The following is a 27,513-nucleotide window of genomic DNA, read 5'->3' as shown; positions in this document are numbered from 1 at the left end:
ATTTTCAAATCTTTTATTAGGCACATGGTAAGTAAAGGCGAATTCAGTATACAGATGATGGAAAGCAGCACAGAACTTTAATGATCACAGGAATAATAGCATGGTAGAATGAAAGAAGACTTGTCCAGTTTGTCAGGAGAACTGAATTCTAATCCTGGCTTCATGAACAGTGATATCCATCTTCTAAGAAAAAATGATCTTTGGACTGGAAAATACAAAGTAAAGATGTTTATCAGAGACTTGAAACCCAAGATGACTATAAAGTTAAAAAATTATCTAATTGCCCTCAGTGAGTTTCAATCAGCAGAGATGAACATCCCAGACTACTAAAAGAATTGTCAGCTGTGATTGCTGAGCCGCCATCCATGATATCTGAACAAGCATGAGAAAGGGGAAAAGCACCCTAACATCAGGTTATTGTTATTCTGATATCCCAAAAAAAGGAAGGTGGAATCTACAAAGTATAGGCCAACGATCTTGATATGGATTCTTGGTAAAACAGTTTTAAAAAGCTAATTTGTGCTCATCTAGAAAAGAGAAAGGTGAACCCAAAGAACCAACATGGTTTCACCAAGAGTAGGGAATGCCATTATAACTTTCCAATTCACTTAATTTACTAGACTGGTGGATTAAGAGAATACTGTGGACATAGTTTACCTAGATTTCAAAAAAGTATTTGGCATAATTCACATTTGTTTAGGACATTAAAGTTTTCAAACTGCTTTCAACAGTCCTATGAGGCAGGCAGTAAGAGTATTGTTATTTTCATCTTATAGTTAAGGAAACTGAAGCTCAGAAAGCCAAGGTCTGGTGACTGTAAAAGGCAGGATTGAAACCTATTTTTCTCTTCCCTCCATATCCATTATTCTTTCCACAACCTCCACCCCATCTTTCATGGACAAAGTCAAGAGATGGGGGCTAGTTTTGTGGTTCCCAACCAAAAGCAAAATAGACTGCCTTGGGGAGTAGTGGGTTACATCTCATTGGAAATCTGCTGGAGGCAATCTGGATTCTTTTGATTGTTGCTTTGTTTTCTGCATTCAGAATTTCATGCACTTATTGCATTATAGCATTCAGGCTTTTTAGGACTTGTTATGTTCTTCTGGGAGGCTAATAATCCAAAAATTATCTCAATGCATCGTGTCCTTGAGATAAATGTGTTTTGCTTTTATAAAAGTCATGTGGTTTTTTTTTGGTTTTTTGGCAGGGCAATTGGGGTTAAGTGACTTGCCCAAGGTCACACAGCTAGTAATGTGTCGAGTGTCTGAGGCTGGATTTGAACTCAGGTCCTCCTGACTCCAGGGCCAGTGCTCTACTCACTGCACCACCTAGCTACCCCCCATGTGTTTTTTTTAATAATTATTTCTTTTTTGCTTCTATTCTTCCAGATTGTCCTTCACTTCAATATATTTGCATATCCAGTCAGTTGTTCTGTCTTTCCTTTCATTGGAGAGACCCAGCACTGTGGGTTCCATTATTTTTGTTCTGCTAATTATTTCTGCTGTCCAGGCCATAATTTCTGCCATATGTTCCCTTTTAACACCTTTCAAGACTGTGGTTTCTCCCTTGAACAATTTCAGAATATCCTTCTGTGAGTCTATGCTCTCTTGTGAATACACAGAGTCTTCTATTTCATCATTTGTGGGTTCAATTTTTTGTCTTGCAATATTTGCTTAGAGATGTTTGGAATTGTTTAGGTATCTTGGTAGCCACATTTCTTTTTGTTTTAATCTCTTTCCTTATGACATATCTCCTTGTGCTCTACGGTTTTATTTGAGTATTTAGTGTTTTTTTCTTCTATTGTTCTTACTTACCTTCTGATTCTTTCACCTCTGATTTCAGGTTCCCCAGGAGCTAGACCTCAAAGCTGTCTCAATTCAATCTTCACCAGTCTCAGTCCTTGCAACAAGTGATTTGGGGCTGGGGAGAACTGGACCTAGCTGGATCAAGTCAACAAGCATTTATTAAACACTTGCTTTGTGCCAGGAATAGTGCTAAACTCTGAGAATACAAATATAAATAGAAAGAAAGACAATCCCTGCCTTTAAGGAGCTTAATGCGGGAAAATAACACATACACACACACACACACACAATCTGAAAAGTTGAGGGAGGGAGGAAGGGAGGCAGGAAGAAGAGATGAAGTTGCCCAGAGTAGGAGGATAGTAGAGGAAGTCCAGAGAGTCAATGGCATATCCTGGACAGAAATGTAGACATGTTTCATCTGGGTGTACTCCTTAAAATGGAGGTTCTAGGAAGGACAAGTCAGAGAGAGAAACCACAAAGAGCAGAAAAAAGTCCAGGGGAAAAGTGAAACTGCAGGGTGGAGAGGTCTCTATGGCATGGTAAAGAAAGTCCAGAGATTCAGGAGTGTGGCCTGGGCTGTCACTCTGTCCCGGTTCTCACTTGTTTATAGTTTTCTGGCTGAACTCCCCTGGAAGAAAGTGCTATAGTATTCCTTTATGTCTCCCTGCTCTACAAGCAGTGGGACAGAATTGAAGTCTGTTCTTATTGGTGGGGTGAGGGCAGGGCATGATTTGTCAGTGAAGACTGCAGCAGAAGCATGGAAATTAACGAGTGGATCTTGGAGCAGAAGCTGGTAAGTCAGTGCATTGTTGGGATGGTAGTTTAGGTTGTGTACCCTGCCATAGCATAGGGGATGCTGGAGAGGTGGTTGTACTGAGTGAAAGCATTAGAAATTAGCATTTCTCTACTGTTAAGTCATAAGGTTTCTTAATGTCTTGACTTTCTGAGATAGCTATTATTGCTTTAATTCTGGTGCACAAGTCCTCTCGGGGGGCAGCTTCTGAAAGTTAATGACTATGGGACAAAATGAATAGTCCTCCATCTTATTGGTCATATGACCTAGAAATCACTGGAGGATCAAGCAAAGGCTGGATGACCATTTTTGGAGGTGCTGGATAGGCATAGGTTAGAATAGATCATCTCTGAAAACTCTTCCTACTCTGAGATTCTGCGATGCTTTGATTTGCCAACTATGTGACCTCTAGAAATTCACTCAACCTCCCTCATCAATACTTTTCTTATCTGCTTAAAAGGAACTACAGTACCTTATGAAGATTAAATGAGATAATGGATATGAAAGTGTTTTAAAAAGGATAGAGCATCAGGTAAGATAAAGCATTTTATAGAAGGTTTTCCTGTAGGGAAAAGAAAGTAAAACCTTATCCAGTATTCTTAATGTCCTCAAAACCACAGATGTCAATCTGAGTCATTGCCAGAAATAGTATGATTTTGTTTTATAGGAAGTCAATTAATTTTGAGACTCTTAATTAAAAATAAAATCTTAACAGTATAATATCATTGACTATTTTCACAGACACTTCTCAATGTTCTCCAGGGATAGGGACCAAATACTTAAAATGGAATTTTCATTAGATCATCTTTGCTTTGGGTGAAGTTTATCATTTTAAACAATTAGGAATAGGGAATACACCTATGATTTCATTGGTATAGGAAATTCCCAAGTGAGGAAATTCCCCCTATGAATGTAGGTCAGCACCTTCTCTGCAACAGCATTGAGAGGTTATAACTTACTCGAACCACATGACCAGTATGTGTAAAGGGCAGGACTAGAATTCAGATCTTCCTGGCTTCAAAGCCAGTTCTCTAGCCATTATACCATACAGTAGTCAGGAAAGAATAAATAGAAAAAGGATCCATAGCAGCTGTCATAAGAATACTATATTTGATGTCTTCTCCCATTTTAATCCTCCAGCCAGACAAACAGCTTCCTCTGCTAGGAAACCTTAGTAAATCTTAAAGTTGCTTTTCAGTCCTCCAAAAAGTACTAGAGGACCATATTAACAAAGTACTGGGAAATGGATAATTTTCATCCCATTACCATTTTACAATTATCAAAAATTGTAACAAAAATCCTAGGGGGAAAGACTGACTTCAACAGTTGGTAGCAAGACAAAGCCAGTTCAGAAGAATTACTAGTTTAATTCCCTTCAAAATTGTTTTGAGTCCTTGTTTCTCCTTTCTATTTAATTTTCAGTAGGGATGTAAGGACCAAGCAATTAGTGAGATTAATTTTCTTTTCCATTTTAGGCTCTCTGGCCACACTGTTTTCTATCAAATAATATAACATCATATTTATGATGTGCATTACCACCCTGCCTACTCCAGTCTGTGGCGCTTTGTGTTAACTCTCTGAAAACCACAGATTGGATTTCAGCTTTCTAAAGCTGCTTGTGTTTCCTGCTTAGATTGTCTAATTTTACTGCTTGTGCTGACCCATGACATGCTTTCCAGTGCTCTATCCCTGGAGAGGAAGCCATCTCATCTTTATTCAGGATAAAGGTTCAATTACTATGACCGTTACACTCTGACATAATGAAAAGTGCCTCAGAGATTTCTGTTGGTGATAGCTCTGTGGCGTCTCACTCGAAATCTATACTGAAATTGTATCTTAGAAAGCAGCCTCTTCATATGTTTCTGCAAAGCCTGACCAGTGTAACATAAAATGTGATTTTACTGGCCAACCAAGTACAACATAAGCTGAGAACAGAGACTTGAAAAGCTTCCTTTTCTGAGGCAATCTTCACCATAAATACATTGAGTCAGTATATTACGGACAATGTCTGAATTCCATTTAGTCCAATGATTAATACTTTAAAGAAATGTACATGTCAGCATAAGTATACCAATAATTTCAGCATTTTTCAAATAACAGATTTTGAGAGCTGAAAGAGACCTTCATTTTTCAGATGAGAAAACTAGAGTCCCGGGAGATTGAAAACTTACTTAGTATCACAAAGGTAAATTTGAACCCAAGTCGTCTGGACTCTAGGTCCAATGTCCTCAGAACCATAATGTCTTTGATTATAAATGAAGTAATTTATATGAACTTGGTCCTCCAGCACCATTTGAGTCATGTCAAAAATTAATTAAAACATCTCTTTCTTTCACTATCATTCTGCATTAATACTCCCTTTCAGATATATGAAAGCCACTTTTTGGATATGAACTGCCAGGGCAAGTACTGAAAGCCAACACATACACCAACAAGATAATGTATGTAAAGTGCTTTGTAAACTCTAATACGTTATGCCGTCAGTTATTATTTTTTAAAGATATTTATGATTGGCAGATGTCATCTTAATGTATTAGCATTATATAAAATACGAACAGTTAACAGCAGTTTCTGCTGTGAAGTAGTCATGTTTACCACTTTAAATGGCTTTTTCCTCCTGCCTTGGAAGAATAAGTAGAGAACTGGAGATAGGGTATGTGAACTCATGCTTTACACCTAGCCTGTCAAAAAAAAGTAAAACAATGCTTCTACCGTTCCCCATCTCTGGCATTTTTCTCATCATTGGAATTCAGTGGGTTATAATTGGTAGCTAAAGACTATTGGTGTTAATCTATCTTGCCCTACATGAAAGTAAGGGAAAAGGGGATGGGGGGAGTGGGGTGACAGAAGAGAGGGCTGACTGGGGAATGGAGCAATCAGAATATATGCCATCTTGGAGTGGGGGGAGGGTAGAACTGGGGAGAAAATTTGTAATTCAAACTCTTGTGAAAATTAATGCTAAAAACAAAAATATTAAATAAATAAAAAAGGAAAAAAGACTATTGGTGTTGACACTAATTGATCCAATCATTATGGAAAGCAATTTGGCATTTTACTAAGAAAATGAATAAACTATCTATACCCTCTGACCTAAAGAATTCACTGCTAGCTCAATATCCATATTTAAACTCTTTCTTAGAAAGTGGCCTTTACTTATGTTTCTGCAAAGCTTGACCAGCATAATATAAAATACAATTTCATTGGCCAACCAAATACAACATCAGCTGATGAGGAAAAAGTAGAAAAGCTTCTCTTTCCTGAAGCAATCTTCTCCGTAAATGACCTTGACCATAAATATCCTTGGCCAAGGAGATCAAAGATAAAATGAAAGGTTTCATATAGATGAAATTTTTGTGGTAGTATTGTTTGTAGTGGGGCAGCTAGGTGGCACAGTGGAGAGAATACTGGCCCGGGAGTCAGAAAGACTCCGGAGTTCAAATCTGACCTCAGACACTTACTAGCTATGAGACCCTGGGCAAGTCACTGAACCCTGTTTGCCTCAGTTTCCTCATCTGTAAAATGTGAAGGAAAAGGCAAACCACTCCAGTGTCTTTGCCAAGAAAATCTCAAATGGGTTACAAAGAGTCAATCATGACTAAACAACTAAACAATTTTTTATGATAAATACAACAGATACTCATAAACTGAGAAATGGTTCAACGAATTATGAGACATAAATAAAATAGAATATTTCTGTATTATAAGAAACCATGAACAATATGAAAATAGAGAAGCATGGATGAACTGACAGAAAGCAGAACCAGGAAAACAATATACCCAATGACTACAACTATGTAAACAGCAAGAACAAGAAAACAAACGAAATTGAATGATACAACATGATCACGACCAAGCTTGACACCAGAAGAAGGTATCCCTCTCCCTTCTGTGTTGAATGACACTATGTGTACAGAACTCTGAATATAATGTGGGATCTGGTCGATGAGTTGGTTAGTTTTGTTGAATTGTTGTTTTTACTCTATTTTATTCTTTGTTATATGGACTGGAAATCAGGAAAATATAGGTGATGTAAAAACACAAGACATCAATAAAATTCTAAAAAAATAAATAGCTAAAGTCTATGGTGCTGAAATTATTCTAAAAAGGAATTTTATTCCACAAAGATAGAAACTGCTTTGACTCTGGGCAGCAGATAAACCTGTGTTGGTTATTCTAAGCCTAGGACTCATATGAGAAAGTAGTTAGGAAAATAACCTTAAAAAAAACCAAAACTCCACAGCCATTTATGACTAAAATCCTTTGCAGCAAAGACTTCTAGAATAAAGCTAGGATCATATAAGGTAGTTTTCTACCCCACTGATTTTTAGCCTTCTTTTCCGCTGAAGTGTAGGCATCCTCTAAAATTATGCCCTAAACTCTTTTCTTCTCTCTCTCTCTCTCTCTCTCTCTCTCTCTCTCTCTCTCTCTCTCTCTCTCTCTCTCCACTCTGTCTTTTGAGGATCTCAGCCATTCTATAGTTCTATTATAATTTCTCCATATATGACTGTATCTCCATTACTGGCATAACAAGTCCTGTTCTCCCATTTTCATATGCCTACTCATCATCTCTCTAGGGCAGCTAGGTGGTGCAGGCCTGGAGTCAGGAAGACTCATAAGTTCAAATCTGGTCTCAGACATTTACTGGCTGTGTGACCTTGGGTAAGTCACTTAACCCTGGTTTTTGCCTTGATTTCCTTATATGTAAAATGAACTGGAGAAGGAAATGACAAATCACTCTAGTATCTTTGCCAAGAAAAATCCAAATGGGATTATGAAGAGTCAGACACAACTGGAAAAAAGCACATCATCTCAACTATGTCCCACCTGCTTCAATCTCAACTCATTCCAAACCAAACCCATGATCCTCTCTGTGAATCTCTCTTGATAACTTTCCTTGCTGTAAACAACACTACTATTCTCCCAGTCATTGAAGCATGAGAGTCATTGTAAGGTCCCAAATTCCCCTGGCTGGGAAAGCCTGTACCTCCCCCAACTGTGGGGTGTGTTTGATACCAAAAAAGAGGCTAAGAGGCCCCAGATTGATTATAGGAGTTTAATCAATCACCGTAAGTACTTAAAAACAGGGATGGCTGCCAGATGATTCAGTGGATTCCTGCAAAGACCCTCAAAAATCCCTGGGATAATTACAGAAATCAAAGGAAGATGGTGCCATTGGGTGCTTCACTGCAGATTGGTGGATATTTTGGGTTTTTCTGCTTAGTTAATGTTTTGGCTAATATTTTAGTTTATACTTAGCACTGAACCCAGTTCCCAGACATCCAGGCATTTACCCAGTGCAGTTGGGTAAATGCCCAGACACTCAAGATTGGGTACTGGTCATGTACCAGTCACGTACCAGTCACAGTGTCTAAGTTATGACTCCATATCTAAGTTACAATTCAGTTATGATTTTTTTTAACAGGTCACCATGTCCAAGCTTCCACCTTTCAGAGAATTTAAGTTAATGGCTTTTCACTTCTTACTGTGAATTATAGCTTTTCCCCAATTGGGACCACACAGTCATTTTTCACTTCTTGCCACTCATATCACATCCCCTATACCATGAAGTCCTATTCTGAACAGAACAAGACGGGAAAAGTTGTTAGACTGAACTAAATGTACATAACAGAAGATATTGCTGGAGGCAGCACAATTTTGAGAGCAGATATTATTAAGATGCCAGGAGGAGAGAATACCAAAGGTATAGAAAATAACTTGAATAATACTAATATTTTCAAAGGGCAAATGTGAAGTCATCAGCATCTACTGATCCATATGCCTACTTTCTCAAGTTTTATGAGACACATCGAGGATGGCCAATGGTTGTTTTGCTTGTTGCTGCCTAGGCACATTTCCAAATCAGTGGAATAGTTTCTCAGAATGTGCCTGTCTGAGACTGCTGAAAGAAGAGAAAACTTCTGGCATTCTCTTTTGAAAGGACACACAGAGTTTGAGACCCTATTCAGAGAGAAATCCACAGAGAAAATGGGAAGATTTTGGAAAGCAGTAAACATGTAGGAGAGCAGGCACCTCATCATGTCCCTCTTTTCAAGTTTGCCTAGGGATTTCAGGGAATTTCCCCTTGAGTGAGACCAGAGCCCCTTTCTCTTGGTTGATCTGAGATTTCCCATGGAAGAGCACATTCACTTTGTGTATATTCTAGCATATTCTTATCTGCATTACTTGTCTGATTGCTATTTTCTTGGATAAATGGGTTTCTTTACTCTTGGTATAAATAGCCTTTTCTGGAAAGGAACCAAACCTACCAACAGAAGTTTGAGGTACTTCTTCCTCTTTAAGGGATAGTAACCAGGAACTCAACTTAAACCTAAGGGAAAAGAAGCATTTTCCCTAGAGTAACAATATTTAGAGAGATAAATAGATATAATTCTGGTCTGGTACCCTCTCTGGCTCCCTTCTAGGCAGGAATCAAAGTCTTCCTTAGAGAAGTGTATGCAAGATTCCCCAGTATTTATTCCTACTAACCCAAGATCTATATTCAAACAACCCATACATACACATACCCCATATGGGTTATTTTAGACCCCAGCAAAGTGTAAACAGCCACATCCAAAACATCTTACAGATCTGAGAACACTTCTGGGATTTGGTGGTTACTGTTATGGGTTGGTAGGAACTACGTCACTATTTCCCAATCATTAAATGACCTGACTTGTCAGTCAGTCAATGAGCATTGATTAGGCACCTACTATGCACCAGACACTTTGCTAAGCACTAGGGATTCAAAGAAAGGCAAGAAGATAGTCCTTGTCTTCACAGAGCTCAAAATCTAACAAGGGAGACAACAAGCAAACAAGTATGAATGAACAAGCTATATACAGGATACACTGGAAATAACAAAAGGTAGGCACTAGAGTTAAGGGGTATTGGGAACAGCTTCCTGTGGAAAGTGAGATTTTAGCTGGAATTTGAAGGAAGCCAGGGAATCCAGAAGGTAGAAATAAGGGAAAAGAACATTTCAGGCATGGGGGTCGTAGAGAAAATATCTAGAGGTGAAAGATGGAGTGTCTTGTTTACTTTGGATCAAAGTGTCAGTGGATCAAAGATTATAAAGTATTGTGGTTGTTGTAGTTGTGGTTTTATCCTTTCATTCTCAAAGAGGACCATGACATCATGGAGATGATTGATGATGTGACTTGCAATTGACTTTGATTGGAGTGAGGGAGGGTTGTGCAAGGTCACCAACATCACTTTCTCCTCTAGAACCATCTGGGTCCAGTAGCCAGATATCTTATCAGGAAGACTGGAGATGGCCCAAGATATAGTGAGAGACCTTGGCCCCTTTTAAGCTGAGGTCTTTTCAGGTTCTCACTTTGAGTGAGGCAACACCCATTCAGTGAACTTCTCTTTAAGAAGTGAGTCAAGGGATGGCCCCTTTAAAAAAAAAATCTAATTGGGAGGGAAAGGCCCTCTGGGTTGCTGGCCAAAAGAGAGTTATTATTTACATTCACTCTGAGCCAGGAGAGCCCAAAAAATAACCATTAAGTGGTGCTTGGGCAGGGATCTATTGTTTTCCAATCCATGAGATCTAGAGTGAATTGGCTTGGTCTTTGAGAAAGAAATCTAGCTACTAAACCCCAAGTTAGAAGACTTGAAAAGGGGGTGTGGTGAAGAGAAGAGTAGGTTATGAGTGACTCTAAATGCCAAAAAAGATGATATTGTATTTGATGTTGGAAGCTATAGAAAGCCACCGGAATTTACTGAGTGGGAGTTGGGGGGAAGTGACATCATCAGACCCACAAATTAGGAAAATCATTTCAGCAACCGAATAGGATGGCCTGGAGCTGTGAGAGAATTGAGGCAGACAGAATCACAATCAGGTTATTGCAACAGTCCACAATTAAGGTGATGAGGGCCTGCACCAGAGTGGTGGCAGTGGATGAGAAGAGAAGTGGGCATATTTAAAAGATGTTGCAAAGGTGAAATTGACAGATTCTGGCAACAGATTGGATGTAGGGGGTGAGAGATGGTGAGGAATTAAGGATGACTTTCAACTCATGAACCCTAGGGTATGGTATGGTTGTTGCCCTTCGTTCTCAAAGACCAAAATGACATCACTATGCTAGAGTTAAGTTTCAACATGTCCAACTGTGGCTGACCAGGTCAATATGAGCTCAGAATGCTCTACCACAGGTCAGATACAAATAGTCCATGTGAACATTTGGGCACATCCTGTGTTCCCTTTGAGCTGTTTCAATTCTATGGTGCTCATAACCTTTTCTGATGTGGGCACACCATGCTGAGTGGTCCTGCACCAGTGTTTCCCATGTCACACAATCAATTCCGAAGTTTTCGAGTGTTCTTGTATAGCTTCTTCTGACCACCATGTGAATGCTTGCCCTGTGTGAGTTCTCCATAAAAGAGCCTTTTTGGCAAGCGTACATTTTGCATTTGAACAATGTGGCCAGCCCACTAGAGTTGCACTGTCTGAAGCAGAGTTTGAAAGCTTGGCAGTTTAGTTCAAGTAAGGAGCTCAGTGTCTGGTACCTTATCCTACTAGGTGATCTTCAGACTCTTCCTAAGACAATTCAAATGGAAGAGATTCCATTTCCTGGCATGGCACTGGTAGACTGTCCAGGTTTCACAGGCATATAACAATGAGGTCAGCACAACCATTCTGCAGACCTTCAGTTTGGTAATCAGTCAAATACCTCTTTTCTCCTATGCTTTCCTTCAGAGCCTCCCAAACACTGAGCTAGCTCTGGCAATGCATGCATCAACCTCATTATCAATGCCTGCCTACATTTCTGGGAAGCACATTACCAAGACACATGAACCTATCCACAACATTCAAAAATTCTCCACCATCACATAAGGATGGTGTGGTAGTGGCTGATGGAGCATCTGTGTTTTCTTAGTGTCAATTGTCGGAACAAAATTATCATGAGCAGCAGAGAAGTGATCCATCCTTTGTTGCATCTCAGCTTCAGAGGCTGCACTGAGTGCACAATCATCTGCAAATAGAAAATCGTGCACCAACACTCTCTCCACTTTGGTCTTGGCTTGTAGCCTGTTCAAGCTGAAGAATTTACCATCAGTGCGATAGTTGACCTTAATGCCATGTTCACCCTCACTGAAAGCATTTGGCAACATGGCTGAAAACATCATGCTAAAAAGCATGGGAGCAAGCACACAGCCTTGTTTCACTCCATGGGTAATTAGGGGGGCACGAGAGCATTGAATTGATGCACAATGAGGATGAACTTCTCCAGGCAACCAAATTTTACATAATTTTCCATAAGTTCTCATGATTAACAGTATCAAAGGCTGTGGTCAGATCTAGAAACATTGTGTACAGACCTCTGTTCTGCTTCTGGCATTTCTCCTGTAGTTGACAAGAAGCAAACCACCTATAGACTATTCCTCTGACCTTTCTGAAGCCATAAGGGCTCTCAGGTAGATGACCATCTTCCAGTTAAAGGATCAGTAAGAATCTTGCCAGCAACGACTAATAGAGAGGAGTCCCCTACCATGATCGTCACAGGACAATCTATTTCCTTTACCTTTTGTAGAGATGGGCAATGGAGGTATCCTTGAACTCCTGGGAGATAACCCCCTCTTGCCATATAACCTGGAAAATTTTAGTCAGCTTTTGTATGAGCAATGGACCCCCTACCCTGTAAATCTCAGCTGGAATAGAATCAGTCCCAGGTGCTTTGCCACATGAAAGGAGCCTAATGGCATTCAAAACCTCTTCTTCAGTTGGAGCTTCAGCTAGGGAGGGACTGACTTCAACCTGAAGTAGAGTGACTTCAGCATTGGTTGATGAAGGTCTGTTGAGAACACTACGGAAGTGTTCAGCCCATCTCTCTAGGATCATGTCCTTATCACTAATCAATGCTGCTCCCTCAGCACTGAGTAGTTATGATGCAACATAGACATTTGGTCCATAAAAAGCCTTCATGGCATCATAAAAGCACTTTGGATTATTATTATCAGCACAAAACTGAATTCCATCAAGGCAGATAAACCCTAGGGACTGGCAGGGTGGCAGTGCCCTAGATCAGGGCTGTCCAACCTTTGGTTTTTATTGAAACAATAGACAAAATATATTTTGATTTGCCATTTTAGTGAGAGCTCTGTAGTAGCTGGGCTTCCTTTACTAAAGCATTTACGTAAATTCCTATGCTTGTAGACAGGCTGCATAAATCACACTGGCCCTTGGTCGCATTTTGGACAGCCTTGCCCTAGATAATAATACTGTAAATATAGAGAACTAGAGCCAAAAAGGCAATAGTCTTAAAACCTACAGTCTTTGGGGACAGACAAATATGAAAAAGGCTATAGGGACTTAATCCTGCCTACCGAAAAGCCAGCAAACCCTTTTTTCTCCACGTGGACTGATCTGAACTGTTTCAGAGCTGTCTAGTACTAAGAAAGCAATGGTTGCCAGAGACCAATTGCATTCACCAGAAGTATGAAGTGGCAATGACTATTATACAGTGGAGGGCGCACAGGGCCTGGAGTCTGAAAGACCTCAATTCAAATCTAGCCTCAGATACTCCCTAAGGTGTGTGATGCTGGAAAAGTTGCTTAACATCTGTTTGCCTTCGTTTCCTCAACTGTAAAATGGGATAGTAATAGTACCTACCTCCCAGGGTTATTGTGAGGATCAAATGAGACAATAATTGTAAAGCACTTAGCACACAGTAGGCACTATATAAACGTTAGTTATCATCATCATCATCATCATCATCATCACCCTTTCCTTCTGGGAAGCAGAAAGGTAGAAAAAGTTTTCTTGTCTCCCAATGTCTCCCATCAGCTCTTTCGTTCATTCAGGCCCTCAGTGAAGAATGATCCAGAATAGTTCTAGGAAGTAACAAGCAAAAAGTCCTTTGAAAATTCTGGTTCAAAAGGCATCCTGGATGTAGGGATTCATACGGACACGCAGGTTTTTATAATTCATATCATATAGTAGATCAGATCTGTGTCACACAAATGACTGAAAAATACAGAGAATACTAGATCTCACAAAGCTTATATCTTGTGGATGATAAATGATTAAGAGTTATAGAGTGGTTTAAGGTTGCCAGAGTACTTTACATAATCTCATTTAATTCTTGCATCTCTGGAAAATATCTCTACTTACAGAGGATAAGGATAAGGAAGATTGAAGACTGCCCAGAGTCACACAGCCAGTGTCTGAAGAGGGATTCAAAACCAGATCTGGATTCTAAATCCCCTACTCTACTGAGTACTCCACATTGCTTCTCCTTGAAACAGAGAGATGAGAAAGACAGAGAGATAGATTAGATATAGATACAAACATGGAGACAGAGATGGATTAGATATCTATGTAGATAGATCACAAGTCAATTTAGATAGGTTAGGTATAGATAAATTAGGTACAGATAGAGATAGAGATGATAGACAAATAAATGACAGCCAGATAGATAGATGATAGATAAACAGACAGCTAGATGATAGACATAGATAGATACATAGATACATAGATAGATAGATAGATTTCATCTAATAAAGTATTGCCCTTTCCAAGTAAATGCCACTATTGTATAAGATTCACTATAAAACTGTCGAACAGAGATGATTTTGTTCAATTACCTGTTAACTAAACATCCAAAAAAACCCAAAAATCTCTCATCTGTCCACTCTTTTCCATGTTCACTGTCTCTACCCTTAGGCTTGGCCATCATTACCTCTTACCTGGATTGTCCAGGTGCTATCAAAGGCAAGGTTACCGGACTTAGAGTTGGAAAGTCTGAATCTTGGTTATACTACTTACTATATGTATGACCTTGGTCAAATCTCTTAACGTCCCTTGGCCTTAGCTTCCACATCTATAAAGTGAAAAAAGTTAAACTAAACTATTTCTCAGGTTCTTTCCAATTCTAAATCTGCAATACTAGTCTGACCACCTCCAATATCTTCCCACTCTCATCCATCCTACAAAGAACTGCTCCTGTATAACCTTCTCTCTTCTCTACCCTTTGAGGTCCAGTTCAAGTGCCAGAATCTTCATGCAACCTTCCTTGATCCTTCCCTTCCACCCTGTCCCAAACAAAAGGATTCTCTCCTCTCAACACTCATAAGTGTACTTGTATCTCTCATGGATTATGTAACTCCATATATGTTGCATTTTATGTGATATTTGTTTATACATCTTATCACATTATCATTTCTAATCATGTTATTCCACTGCTTGGAAATGTTGTTCCTCATTGCCTATCAAACCAACTTTCTATTCCTTAACCTATATTTAAATGCTTTCTAGAGCCAACTTTTTACTCCTCTTCAGATCATCTATATTCCAATTAAAGCCTTCCTCAAACACATCCTAAGCTTTCCTTCCTCCTAAGAGCCTTTGCTCACACCATTCTCCAAAGCTAAAATGCCCTTTCCTCTCATCCATCCCTCAAGGTCCATTTCCAGTACCAGATCTTTCATAAAGTATTCTTTGATCCTTCCCTTCTGCCCTCCCCCAAACAAAAATATTCTCTCTTTCTTCTCTCAGCACTTGTTAGCATGCTTGTATCTTCCATGGATTATATAATGCCACATACGATGCATTTTATTTTATGTGATATTATCAGCACATTTCTTTCATTTCCCACACTATATGATCTTTGAGGGCAGGGACTGATGGGATCCTGGGACCTGAACACCTAAAAGGAAAAGACCATGTCTTTGAAAGCAACCCAGTCCCTGAATTTTCCCATACATTTCAGCAGCCCAGATCAGTGGTGCCTCAGCATCTGGCCCATAACAGCCCACTTTGATTACTTAATTAGTTTACTTGACACTCCTTAATCCCATCTAGACCCTTTCTCTGTAACCTCCAGACCACCTCAGGCTATTTACCACTCCTTAATCCCATCCAAATTTTCTCACAGTCTTTTTTTGTATAAAAGTACCAATCTTGCCCCCATTAAATTGTGCAGATTCTTAGAATCTGGCCTGCTTCTATTGGAGTCACAATAAACTCACTACTTTGACTGAAAGGCTTGAGTAGTCGAATTCTTTTGAGGGAGACCCGCCCTGCATCCTTGCATTTCGGGGTTCTCAGCACCCCAACTGCATCAGGACCAGATTCCTTTTATCTTTATATGCTCCTCAGAACCTAGCATTGTGTTAAGCACATAGTAGGCTCTAAATAAATTTGTTCAACAAATGAATTAATGAAGAATAAATGAACACTGTAGCTATAAATTCCTAATCTCTAAAATAAAGTTCAGAGCTTCTAGAAGGCACTACATAAATTAAAACTATCACTACATGCAAATTTTATTCTTTGACATTCAAAAATCTAATCTGCAGAAATGTATTATAAAGACACTTAATTAATTATATCATCAATTTTAGGGCTGGCCGGAAGATAGCAACAGAATAAGAAAGCATAATGATTTTGGTAAGGACTTTTTCCTCATATAATATGAATATATCTCTAATAGAGAAAGATTCATAGCTAGTCATAGGACTCATAGACTTATGGACTCATAAAAGCTGGAAAGAGGTAAGTCATCGATATGATCCAGAAGCACAGTCAATGAGGGAACATGTTTCTTTGTAGAGAGAATACTTCTGGATCTGAAGTTTTAAAATGTAAGATTCAAATAATCAAGTTTTTCTTACTCCCTACGGATGATCTAGCCCTTGAGCCACCTCTTCCTTCCTGCTACCTTCACATTTCCTTCACAAACCTTCACACCAGGTTGTCTTAATTATGCTTGCTGTACAGTCCTGAGCCCCAGGCAAAGACTTAAAGGGAGATTAGCCATTGCTACAGACTCCGAGGACCTAATTTAGTGTTCCCAGAGGATGGAAACAGAGGTATTGAAATGACATTGAAAAGGGGAGAATTTTGTAGAAAAAGGAAACAACTGTCACAAGAATTTTGTGTCAGGAACAATAACGCAGTGATTTTCTACTTCCCAGTATCTTTAAAAACCATCCCTTTGAAAGCAGAGAGTGTGCTACATAGCTTCTTTCCTCCATATTTCTCTTTATTCCATGTCTCATAGAAACTGATTGCTTAAAATTGACATGTTACTTATAATAACGCTATAGGCCCTGGTGGGAGGTGGTATTTAAAATTTCCATTGCAGTAAGTAAGCAGTAAAAATCAGAAGAGACTAGCTAGAACTGTACTAATCAGAGAACGCTGTCATCTAAAGTAATAATTGTACTGATTTTGATTTAAGCATTAATTTTATGTAAACATTTGTTGAATGTATGCATAAATGCATGGCTTTCTATTCCTTGACCCAAATGTCTCCCATTACTGTTCCTATGCTTAAATCAACTTGGATTATTTATTGTTTTCCAAATAAACTCCATGATTTCCAATAACTATGCTTTTGCTTACTCCTTTCCCTCTCTCCTCTAGACACATTTTTGCCTGTCAAAATTCTGCCTATCCTTTAAGTTTGACTTAAAATGCTACTTCCTCAAAGACATCTTCCCTGTTCCCTATCTCTCAATCACTCCTCTGAACACCCATAGGACCTCATTTGTCTCTCTCTTATAGCACTCACTGAATCCTATTTGGTAATACATATAAACATGTATTATTTCATAGAAGTAGTAACATTTGAAATGTCTTTCTGTTATACATATTATCTCTCCTACTAAATAGGATTCTTTTAGTGCTAATCACATAGAGGTGAAGAAAATGAAATAATAAACTAACTGAAAAGATACGATCATACCCTGTCCTTTCTTTAGGAAGTATGAAAAACTTCTAATTGAACTTGAAGAGAAAGCTGGTTACTAGTTGGACAGAGATTGACCAGGCCCACAGTGGTCCTTAGAAGCTAGCATGCCAGCTCTATTTAATCCAAACCCAGACTAGTTCTTCATCCTTTTTGTGGAATGGGAGACAGGGGATTTCTTTGTCCTCCACCATGGTGTTTTTAGTAGCAGAGATACTTGCCTAGAGAGGGGCATACCTGAGACACATGCAGAAATGACCAGAGACACAAATTCTGTGGAACACAGACCCAGAGCCAAGTAGCAATTGATAACAAATAACAAGATGCTAAACTAAATATAAAGAGATATAATCACAGAAATTAAAGGATAGATGATGATGTATTACTATAACAAGATGTTAACAATTTGCTACCTATTTATGAAATGCATGAAGCTCTCTCTGATAGAATCAGAGGGACAGTTCACTATTGAGCTGATGGGAGATAGATAGGCCGCACCCTTGATCACCTTTACAAAGCCAAATTTCTAGGCCTTGGTGTCACTTGAGGCAATTAGAGACTCGCCCTGGAAATTGAGTCAAGCTTCAGAGAGGAACAGACCCTGAGTGTACAAGTGAGAGGCTTAACCAACGGAGATGCCACAGCCATCAGGGAGTAGTGTAAAAACTATACAAGGAAAGAAAGACATTGGGGACCTTGAGTATCAGAGGTATGAGCTGCCTTCACTATACATTCTCTATGTGTGTGCCTTACCATCAGCATACTCTAAGTTTGTGCCTTCCCACTGACATTATATGAATCTGTGGTAGGAAAGAGGGAATGTTTTATAGCTACTATTATTATTATGGTAATATTACCAAAGTAATTAGTAAATTACTTTGCTTTTGTAATCCCCTGCATAATGTATTTCTACTAGCATAGGCCCCCACATTTACTCTCCAGACTAGCTCATTTACTCAAACCTACCTTCACACTAGCAGGTGTGTACAGAGAGAAGAAGTGAAACCATTAGACAACACTCAAACTCTGTTAAACATCCATGGGCAACCTTGTTGTGGGAGGAAATACACTACCTTACTCAACAACATAGTTCTCAAATTCACCCTGATGTGTTTTAATTTACACAATCCTAGCCATTCAAAATGGTGACATGTTAGACACAACCAGGTACTTAACAATAAAGTGAAATCACTAATAATATCACAGATACTCATATGAGGCAAATACAGGAATAATATAACTAATTCTACATATTAGTGCAGACCACATTGCCACAAATACACTTAGTATGCCGAGGTAAGATTGAGTCCATACTTAGAGAAAGCTTAAAAAGAAGCACACAAATGAAGAAAACCCAGGGCTCAGGGTAGATAAGTCATTGCTTTCGAATTGTAAATTTGAGTGTGCTCCTTCAGTCTCAAAAACTGTCAACAAAAGCTCGTTAATGAACATATTTTCTTTGTTAACTAGATATTTCCACAGCTAAACTGAGTTAATCCATGAAGTGCTTGACTAAAAACATCATGGGACATGCTGTTTCATCTAATCTAGTCAACATACCGAGTAGCTGATTCTCTACTTCAAAGCTCTTCCTCCACTGAGCTGGGCATGCTCCTCAAAAGCAACTGTGGCACACATCACTTCCAACTTAGGTTTGGCTGATGCTTTCAGCTGAAGTGAGGCTAAGCTCTTCTGGAAAAACATAATTACCTTTATCTGAAAGTTGACAGAAACCTCTCAAAATTTGTTCCTTTGCAGGATTCTTCTTTCTCTATCTGAAACAATAGATGACAATTCAGAGAAATCGCTTCCTGTTTTCACTTCTCTTCTCAGAAGAAAATGATTATTGGGAGCATAAATTGTCTCTCTATTCCTTCTTTCAGCAGGTAGGAGTAGAGAGTAGGGTAGGAGTAGAGGTACTCCAGGATCACATTGTGCATTCATTCAACACAGTAACAAGTGATAATAAAGAGTTACGAACTCTTTAACATAATTCTGAAATCTGTGCTTCCATCTCTCCTAACTTTATGAGTTCTGATTCTGAGTCCTCTTTGCAAATGATCCCCCATGCTAGGTTGTGGCTAGTAACTAAATTCTCATCTTGAGGTGGAGCTAAGTAAAGGCAGAAACTCACCTCCAAACAACTTTAAAATAATGTCTCAAATCAGATTCCAGAGTGAAGGCTTAGAGAGCAGTACAGCCCAGGTCATGCCCTGGCAAGATAGTAGCAGGCCTTGCAGGGGGCTGCATCAGAGGCGGCAGCAGTTTTGAAAGCTCTCAGCCCAATGATGGTAAGGGGATAAGACAACTGCTCAGAAAGAGATTACAGGCAGTCTTTTGCTGGCACTGGGTGCAAAATCTTCTTGCATTAATTATACATAGTCCCATGTTAAAGAGTAACATTGGTGCTTGCGGCCACAGTGGAGCAAGGGTGCTGGTTCCAGGATGGAGAAGAGTGCTTGTGGTTGATCACAAGGAAACAGGGGCCCTGGTCTCAGGTCCAAGGCAGAAAGGAGCACTAGCATTTGCAAGCGCAGGAGAGCAGGGTCTTGAGTCACATTTCCAGGGATAAAAGAAGCAATAACATTTGTGACCACAAGGGAATAGGGGCCCTGGTCTCAGTTCCAGAGCAAAGAATAGTGCTAATAGTCATTTACAGACCAGAATACAGGCCAAGAGAGCTGTGACCACACCTCTCCTTAGATCATACTACCTTGAAAGAACCAAAAGCTTACAGACCCCCAGAACTAGTTATGAAACAGCAGCCTGAAAAACCTGCACTTAGTACAGTACCGCCTCTACACCAGAAGTATAGCCCAACTTTAACATAAAGTTAAAAGTTAAGAAATAGACTGGAAAAATGAGCAAACAACAAAAAAGAACCTGATCATAAAAAACTACTACGGTAACAGAAAATCAAGACACACACAGATGAAGACAACAAAGTCAAAACAGCTAAATGCAAAGCCTCAAAGAGAAATGTCAATTGGATACAACATGCCCCCCCCCCAAAAGAGAAAAAAAGAATTCCTAGAAAAACTCAAAAAGGATTTTAAAAATCAAATAAGAGAGGTGAAGGAAAAATTCAGAAAAGAAATGAGAATGATACAAAAAATTATGAAAAGTGTCAACACACAAGTATGGTGGTAATATCTAAATCAGGAAGAGTAAAAACAGAGAAAAAGAACTATAAACCAATTTCCCTAATGAATAGTGATACAAAAAAATTTAATAAAATATAAGCAAGGAGATTATAGCAATATATCACAAGCATCATATACTAAGACCAGGTAGGATTTATGCCAGGAATGCAGGGCTGATTTAATATTAGCAAAACTCTCCGCCTGACCATATCAATAACAAAAGCAAGAAGAAATTATATGACTATCTCAACAGATGAAAAAAAGGCTTTTGACAAAATACAATACCCTTTCATATTAAAAACACTAGAGAATAATGGAATAAATAGAGCTTACCTTAAAATGAAAAGTAGTGCCTATCTAAAACTATCGGCAAGCATTATCTGTAATAGGAATAGGCTAGAAGCATTCCCAATAAGATTAGGGGTGAAGCAAGGAGGCTCATTATTACCACTATTATTCAATATTGTACTAGAAATTCTAGCTATAGCCATAAAAGAAGAAAAAGAAATGGAAGGAATTAGAACAAGCAATGACAAAATAAAACTATCAGTCTTCACAGATGATATGATGGCATACTTAGAGAATCCCAGAGAATGAGCTAAAAAAAACAGTTGAAATAATTAACAACTTTGGCAAAGTTGCAGGATATAAAATAAACCCATATAAAGCACCAGCATTTCTATATATTACCAACAAAGTCCAGCAGCAAAAGATAGAGAAGTTCCATTTAAAATAGCAATAGACAATATAAAATACTTGGGAGTCTACCTCCCAAGACAAACCCAGAAACTATATGAACACAATTACAAAACACTATTCACACAAATAAAGTCAGCTCCAAACAACTGGGGAAATATTAATTGTCCATGGGTAGGCCATGTCAATATAATAAAAATGCCCATTCTATTTAAATTAATTTACTAATCAGTGCCACACCAATTAAACTATCAAAAATTATTTATAGAGCTAGAAAAATAATAACAAAATTCATCTGGAAGACCAAAAGGTCAAAAACATCAAGGGAATTAATGGGGAAAAAATGTGAAGGAAGGTAGATTAGCAGTGCCAGATCTCAAACAACATTATAAGGTGGTAATCATCAAAACAATCTGGTATTAGCTAAGAAATAGAGTGGTGGATCATTGGAACAGATTAGGTACACAACACAATACAGAGTAGCAAATGACCATACTAATCTAGTATTTGATAAACCCAAAGATCTAAGCTTTTGGGATAATAACTCACTATTTGACAAAAACTTCTGGAAAACTGGAAAATAGTTTGACAGAAACTAGGAATAAACCAACAGCTCACACCGTATATCAAGATAAGGTCAAAATGAGTGCATGATTTAGACATAAAGGGTGAAACTGTAGACAAACTAGGGGATCTTGGAATAGTCAGGCCTATGGATAAGAGATAGAGAGTGTTATAAAATGTAAAATGAATAATTTTGATTATATCAAATTAAAAAGGTTTTGCACATTTTGTTGTGTTTTCTTTCACAACATGACTAATATGGAAGTATGTTTTGCATGATAATGTGCATACCTATATCAAATTGCTTACCATCTCAGGCATAAGGAAGGTGAGGGAGGGAGAGAATTTGGAACTTAAAATTTTAAAACTTTAATGTCAAATTTTCTTTTTACATGCAATTGGGAAAAAATAAAATTAAAAAAAGGAAAAGAGTCAACAACTTGATAAAAGAGGCACAAAAAATACTGAAGAAAATATCATCTTCAAAAACAAAATTCACCAAAAAAGGCACAAAAATCCACTGAAAAGAGCTCCTTAAAAAGCAGAATTGGCCAAATAGGAAAAGAAGCACAATATCTCATTGAAGAAAATAATTCCTGAAAAATCAGAATTTGGCAACTGGAACTAACGACTTCATGAGATATTAAGAAGCAATCAAACAAAATCAAAAGAATGAAAAATGGAGGAAAATACGAAATATCTCATCAGAAAAATAACTGACCTGGAAAATAGATCAATGAGTCGTAATTTAAGAATTATTGGACTACTTGAAAGCCTTTATCAAAGAATGAGCCTAGCCATCCTATTTCAAGAAATTATCAAAGAAAACATCATTACTAATAATAATAATGAAATAGCCAATTATCATAATAGCCAACATTCACACAGCACTTTAAGGTCTGTAAAGCACTTTACAAATATTGTCTCTAGAAACTGGGCATCTTCAGCCAAATTTTGAGCAATCTGGCTGAAAAAACATTATATCATCAAGTTGTTTGAAGAGTGGTTTGTGGTTACTTTTCCATTCTTAAAGCCATAACTAATAGTAGCTGACATTTTTAAGTTGTTTTAATGTTTGCAAAGTTAATCAACCTCTGTCCACCCCAGTTTCCTTATCTACAAAATGGGGATAATCATAGCATCTACCTTATAAGGATGTTGTAAAGATCAAATGAAAAAATATATTTAAAACACAGTGCAAAACTTGAAGCAAGATATATATGTATATATAGATATGTATCTATATATATATATATATATATATACTAGTTGCTTTTATTATTACTGTTGTTGTTGTTAGTATTATGGGATTTGCCCAAGGCGTCACAGCTATTCTGTGAGACAGGGTTTGAATCCAAGTCTTCATGACTCATAGTGTATTACCCTATCCACTCTGGTACCAGTGCCTTTCTGATTTAAAGGTGTAAGACATTAAACGTGTTTCTCTGATTTTCAATTATCCCTTTCCATTTTTAAAATATGGCTGCTCCATTGGCTATTTTTTTTTGTTTGTTTTTGGTTTTAAATTTTTTTTCAGTTAACAAAAAAAAATCTATCTTCTTTCTCATCTCTTCCCTCAATTGAAAAAAAGACCCTTGTAACAAATATGCAAAATCAAACCAAACAAATTCCTGCATTGCCCCACATCCAAGACTATGTCTCACTCAGTATCACGAGCATAACTTTTGCATCGACTAGTACTCCATCATCAATCCTCTGGAACAGTGGTTGGTCATTGCATTGGCTACTTCTCAAACTTCAGGCACATCTTATCATTCCCCCAAGTCCTTTTCGTCTTGTTTTTATTGTCACAATGGGTCATTTGGGAATCCACACAGAAGACAAAATTCCGACTTAGGAATACCAATCAGATTAAATTTTCAGGCTTGTATCAGTGATAATAAAGGAGAATTCCATAGATTGAGATAAAGAATCTGGAGTCAGTGGACAAATTTATGCCCTGTGTGACTTTGTCTATATTACTTCATCCCATTGGGCCTGTGTCTTCATCTGTAAAATAAGAAAGTTGGTCTAGGTGACATCTGAGGTCCCTTGCAGATAAAAATTTATCTTCCTATGGAGAGTAAATTCCTTAGGCCTGTATAAGGACTGCCACAATCTGTTCCAACTTTACTTTCCAGCTTAATTTTCCTTTATACACCATCATGAACTCTTTGCTTCAGCCAGACTAAACATTTCTGCATCTTATATCTTCTGTTTTCACCACCACTGTGCTTAGGCTCATATCATTCCCTCCAGCTAATGTGTCCTCCCCCTCCTCCTCTTTATTAATGTGACAGCTTTCCTTCAGCATCCAGCTTAAATGTCACTTCTTTCATAAAAACTTTCCACAGCTTCTCATCAGAAGAACTGACCTTTCCCTCATCTAAGATGAGTGAATTTTCTCCTCCTTTGACCTCCAATCCCCCTTTGCATCTCTCAGTACATTATTCAACTTGATTTCTTCCCCAAGATTATATACCCCTTGAGGTCAAGGACTATGTCTTACTCACTTTTGTTTCTTTCAGAGAGCCTGTCCCTGTGACACTTTCCTCTGAGGAGGAGCTTTAAATATTTATATTCAAAGTTTATTTATTTATTTTCAGTGTGTATTTAGAGCTGGAAAGAACCTCAGAGGCCATATCTCCCAACTGTCTCCATTTTACAGATGTGACAACTGGAGAGGAAGGTCATGAGGTGATTTGACCTAGCATGTAGAGTAGTAAGTATCAGAGGCAGGATCTGAACCTAGGGATGAATAAATGAATAAATCTGACTTTGGAATTAATCAGTCATATCCTTTGTGAAGTATTTCTAGAGAGCCTCGAGTGCTAGTGTAAGTAGTTTGGACTTAGAGGTAACTAGGACGCCTAGATGATTAATAATAATAACTAATATTGATATAACATTTACTATGTCCTAGGTACTTCACAATTATTACCTCATTTCATTCCCATAACACCCTGAAGAGTAGGTGCTACTATTATCCCTACTTTACAGACCTGTCCAGGGCTACACAGCTGGAAAGCATCTGAGGCCACATTTGAACTCAAGTCTTCCTGACTCCCAGGCAGCCAGACAGCACAGTGGATAGAGTGCCAGACCTGGAGGCAGAAAAACCTGCGTTCAAATCCAACCGTAGACATTTACAAGCTGTGTGACCCTGGGCAAGTCACTGAAGACTGCCTCAGTTTCCTCATCTGTAAAATGAGCTGGAGAAGGAAATGGCAACCCACTCCAGGATCTTTGCCCAGAAAACCCCAAGTGAAGACATGAAGAGTCACACTCAACAAAAACAACTTCCTGACTCCAGGTCATTGTTTGTAGCTGCGTCTTCTATTTATTTTTCTTGGAAGTCATTCCAATATCTGCCTTCTCCACTCACCCTATCCCCCAACACACAAGAACATTCTATATTGCCCTTAAGTAACTAAAATGAGCCACGGTCAGCAGGGATGTGGACACCATTTCACATTTCATAGGGCTGGTAGCTTCTGTCCCTCCACAGTTCTGTACTCATTCACACGCACAACCTCTCTCTCTCTCGCTTATTCTTATTCAGCAGCGTCTCTCTCACTGTCTGGTTTGTGAATTATGTGTCTGCTTTCTGTTTTCTGCCAGTACATTTGCTCCTCACCGGTTGGTCATTTTTCATCAGTAGAGATACACAGTCATCACAGTTACTGGTTACCCTCCCATGGTTCCAGATTAGAAGCATATTCATTTTTGGCTAGTGCACTTAACCCTTTCACCACCTCATTCTTCAGCACCTCTGGATTCAAGATGGTCAAATTCAAATTTAGATTTTTTTAGATACCACGAGGCAGTATGGCATAATAGACAGAAATCTAATCCCACTATCAGGGAAACTTGGATTAAATGTAACTTCTGACCCATACTGCTGTGCGACCTTGGGAAAGTCACTTAACTCCTCAGTGCCCTGTGCAATTGACTAAGACTATACATCACAAAACAGTTGTTGATTTTTCTCGCCTTGGAAGGACTTTTCCTTACCAGGAGTTCCCTACACTGATAAAACAAATTGTTGACCCCTCCTTCTTCCAAAAATTCTATTCTAGGTTCTATTCTTTCTGTTTAATACTTCATCATCCAAGTCAATATACCAGAAAAGAAGCTGTCAATTCCATGTTAATGAGGCATATGGAAAAATAAACTGCAATCTGCTTTTATTTTGATACTGAAAGTCACTTTGGCTCAATTTGAGGTATTTATATCACCTTATACTTGGGGATGGTAAAAAGCAAAGTATTATTTTGTGGTAATTTAAGATAAAAACTAAATTTTTTAGTTTCTCCTATTTTCTTCAAGATTCAGATTTTTATATACTCATATCCTGAAATTATTCTCATGTTTTCCCTTTACTATACAAAATTTAGTAGAGCTTGATGGGAATAATTGAAAAAAAGAATATAATAGCTAATATCAAGAATGACCAGACTGTTTTTTAAGAAGGAGAAAATAAAATTCAAATAAATTCTGTTTGTTTTCTACATGAGGACATGAATTATTTTGACTATTCCTTTTAGGCAAAGATTAAAAAAAATCAAATTTTCTAATTAAAGTTAGCCTGGTCTTGGCTTGAGACCAATACCATATTCATCTCAATAAGTGATGCTATAAGGGTCTGGTTCAAATCAAATGTGCATGATAATTCTCTAAGGTCTATTAGCTACCTTAACTGACAATGTTAGGTGTTGGTGCTCATTCATTTTAAAGGCTATGGATGGTGTGTTTTTATTGTGATTCTGTTCCCCTTTCTCCAGGTGAATCTAGAAGGCTCTACTGAGAAAATTCTCAACAGACACTTTTACTCAAAATGAGAAAAGGGAAAAAAAAGATAAAGCAGATAAGTAGAAAGGGAAAAAAAGAATGGGCTGACCCTGAAAATTTCGTAACCTAGAGCAATGGTCTCCAAACATTTTTGAAATGCCATCCCTATCAATAAAACAGTTTTGGGCATGTTCCCCCATATGTTCTTATTTATTAATTATATTATATATACATGTACTACTGTATTAATGATTATATATCAAAATCTTACATAAAAGTAGAAACTGAAAAAGGATGAGACAAAGATGAAGTAATAATTGACCCTAAAGTCAATAGGTAGTTACTAGAGCTTATTGGAGGAGGGTGGCAAAATTAGAAGGGGAGACAGTGAGCACTTATATGGTACCTACTATGTGCCAGGCACTCTGCTGCATGCTTTACAAACATCATTTAATTTGATCCTCAACACACCCCTGCAAGGTGGGTGCTATTATTTCCACCAGAGTGTATGGGCTATTCAGGGAGGACTAGCACCTCTGGCGTGAGGGCTTGCCAAGCCCTTTTTAGGGCTACTCATCCATCATCCAACTCTCACCTGTGGTTCTAAGAAGCTGTAGCATGCACAGCAGCCACACCGCAGTAAAACCAGGTCCAGGGTAACTGACAGGCCTCAAACTCATCAGTGAAGACTTCCCCCAGCAGAATGGGCAGATGAGAACAATTTTTTCAAACGGCCGTGAAAGCAGCTGAAGCAGGTGCCATGGATTGCTTAGAGCTTGGTCACACATCGAAGACTCCAAAGTCACCCCCTGCATTCTGCACCATCACCTGTCATCTTGACTTTTGTCTTGCCATTGGACTTCGACGACTCTGGAAGAGAGAGTGAGGCTGATGACTATGTACAAGGCAAGACATCACCTGTGGTGACTGACATGGTCAGACCTGTACTTTAGGAAAATCACTTTGTCACCTATATACGGAGGATGAATCAAGAGTGGAGACACTTGAGGTAGGGAAACCAGTTAGGA

The 27,513-nt window shown here is 38.5% G+C and overlaps 1 long non-coding RNA gene across 1 annotated transcript; it reads right to left on the bottom strand.

Annotated features, from left to right (window-relative positions):
• Nucleotides 1-27,115, bottom strand: LOC118834946. Its single transcript, XR_005009359.1, has 3 exons — nt 27,081-27,115; nt 1,815-1,940; nt 1-205 (listed from the first exon to the last, which is right to left on the bottom strand). It is a non-coding gene; the product is annotated as an uncharacterized LOC118834946 (long non-coding RNA).
• Between the last annotated feature and the right edge of the window lie 398 nt (nt 27,116-27,513).

Source organism: Trichosurus vulpecula, chromosome 1 (assembly GCF_011100635.1).
Source record: "Trichosurus vulpecula isolate mTriVul1 chromosome 1, mTriVul1.pri, whole genome shotgun sequence".
NCBI lineage: Eukaryota > Metazoa > Chordata > Mammalia > Diprotodontia > Phalangeridae > Trichosurus > Trichosurus vulpecula.
This window is presented reverse-complemented; position numbering and strand designations above follow the sequence as displayed.